The sequence below is a fragment of the Cyprinodon variegatus genome, unplaced genomic scaffold (genome assembly GCF_000732505.1).
Source record: "Cyprinodon variegatus isolate N-32 unplaced genomic scaffold, C_variegatus-1.0 Scaffold718, whole genome shotgun sequence".
NCBI lineage: Eukaryota > Metazoa > Chordata > Actinopteri > Cyprinodontiformes > Cyprinodontidae > Cyprinodon > Cyprinodon variegatus.
The window spans coordinates 406,865-409,653 of record NW_015151171.1 but is presented as its reverse complement, the minus strand read 5'-3'; positions in this window follow the sequence as shown (position 1 = coordinate 409,653).

Sequence of the window (2,789 nt, the reverse complement as noted above, 5' to 3'; positions counted from 1 at the left end):
ATATATATATATATATATATATATATATATATATATATATATATATATATATATATATTTGGATGATTATTTATCCTCTTCCAAAGAAAATTAAAGCTCTGATCTCAGACTGTGTGCCAGATATAATAAAGTACTTAAAATGAGGAGATACTGTAAGTATATCAAGGATTTAATAAAGAAAAGAGAATCTAAACAAGACAAAAAAAGACAACATAATTCATTTTCTTTTTGTTTTTAAGTAAAATGGCACTATGCATCAGACCTAGAAACTGAGATGGAAGACAAACAGGACTTCCCCTCCTTAGGTAATTAGCTGCCTCTCCACTGAATCAGACATAGTCTTTTGTACCCAGTGTCCCCTTTATCATGCTATTACACGTTCCCTCTATGAACGATCCAGAGACGGCAGAGACGGAAATTGGCTAAATAACATGACTTTCTTCTGTCTCCTCTTGCTTTTTTCTTTATCCCATTCCAATTTCCCCCTCCATCTTCTTTTCTCTTCATCTCTGCCCTACTTCCCATTTTCTCTCTCTGCTGTGCCCTCGACCCATGAAAATTTTCAATTTCTGCCTGATCAGCTGCAAAATTGAGTGGATCTGCAGACACACATGCACACCGGGGAAGACACACACATGCAGCTGAGAGTAACTTCTATTTGTCATTATCAATGTACCACAAGGCTGAGGGAAACTTGATATAGTTGTACTCTCTCTTTATTACCTGTGTGTCCACCCATTTTTTTTTCTTTCTAAACTTAACCCCAAATCAGTTAATGTGACAGTAAAAATCCACATGTCATGTTTGGTAATGCTTATTGTTATATTTTCTTTGTAATTTTTGGCAGGCTTCTGGCAAGTGTCAGGGACCTGTGCAATGTTACCTTCCCAAAATGTTGTTTTAAATTGCAGCTTTGCTTCATAGATGATGAGATCTTAGTGGGAGGCTCTAAAGAGGTTTCACGTTGCTTACAGGAGACCTGATTAATGGAAAATTGCTACAGTGAAGCAGCACAGATTTAGAAGCGCAGACATCTCATTAGAGGATGGCAGCTTGGGTTTTCTTTGGCACTAATTGTCAGTGGGCGTGGAGGCTCAAATCAATATCTGTTCCAGTGAATATATGCAGGAGGTGCACGTGTCCTTGTTTATCAAAGGTAAGCAATTTATACCACAAGCTTATATGCAGTGCATAGCAAAATATTCACACACCTTGAACCACAGACCTCCATTTTTTTATGTAGTAGGCCTAAAGCTTTTTGTTGAAGGATAATGGTACATGGTTTTGTAAAAAAAAAAAAAAAAAATCTGCATCTTGTCATTTGTTGTATTTAGCCCACCCTCATGAACCACCTGTCACTGCATCTACATCTGTATGTTTATACCAGCTTTCCATATTTATGGTATGATTCTTTTCCCTCTTTCCCTATTCTAAAAAAATATCCAAAGCTTTGTTAAAATATATGGAGATCTTCTAAGAATTTAATCTATCAGGTCATGTCTGAGATTCCTGATTAGAGGAAGGTTGGGGTTTAACATAACTGTATACGGTAAATGTATAATATTGGATTTAATTCATTCTGACCAGATGTTTCAGGTTGCAGTCCCATCCTGTTTTTTGTTTTTTTCCCAGCCTCTATCCGGTTGATTGTTTTTCAGGCTTGCCATGAATTTGCATCTCCAAAAATAAAACAACATTTTCCTATAAAAAGGTGTTGCCACAAGCATTGTTCACTGTGGGGATGTGTTCAGGATGCTATCTTTCCCAGATTAACTCTGCGTTGCATCTCCCCCCAAACAGAAAGAAAGCTGCAGTCTTGTTTTAGCAGACCAGCTTTTTGTGAGAAACATTTGAAATGATTTCTTCTGGTTAGCTTTAAACAATGGCTTTCCTTTTTGATTTACTTTCACTTTCAGGCTTTTTTTCTTTGTTAGGTATTTATTTCTTAGTGAACCGCTGCAGCCTTACCAGAGCTACCGTAGGTCCTTTGGTTGTCAGTGTTGAGCATGTTACTTTGAAAAAGTCATTAGTTATAGTTACTAGTTACTTTCCCCAAAAAGTAACTGAGTTACTAACTGAGTTACTCCACAATAAAGGTAACTAGTTACTAGTAAAAGTAACTATTGCATTACTTTTGCGTTTCTCGCCGCCGTAACCCTCACCACCCAGCCCCCACCTTCTCGCTGTGTGTTTCAAAAACCAGCTGAATAGAGTGAATGACAAAGACAAGAACCTGCAGAGAGTTTAGCATTTATTGCAACTCAACCTAGATGACATCAGGGGGAACGCTATCTGATGGGCCTATAAACCCCTGTCAGATAGCGTTCTCCCGGCTTAACATGGGGGAAACGGTATCTAATGCGGTGTAAATATCATCGGGCTGCATTACTTTTTTAACAGGTAACACAGTGTATGAAATTCATAACTGGGGATGTCTAATTCTGAAATCATGTGTGTTTAGATTGTTATAGATACTGCAACATCCATCCATCTATCCATCCTGATTTCTCCCTTTCTCCATATATGCTAACATTTGATCGTTTATGCTCTCCGTAGTTCCCCTGTGGCGCGATCACAGGGCAGCTGTTACGCGCCTTTAGTGAGCATGCGCGTTTCCTGTCTCATGCGTGGTCCGGAGATGCAGGGGAAACCGTATCTGATGGGGAAACGCAGCTCGACGTAACACCGGTATTTCCATCTGTAAAAAGCTGTTTTGCTGCTGGAGTTCTCCTCATTCTCCATCTCTCTGTGTGTGCTGTACGTTAACACCCACCAGCGGAAACACCCAC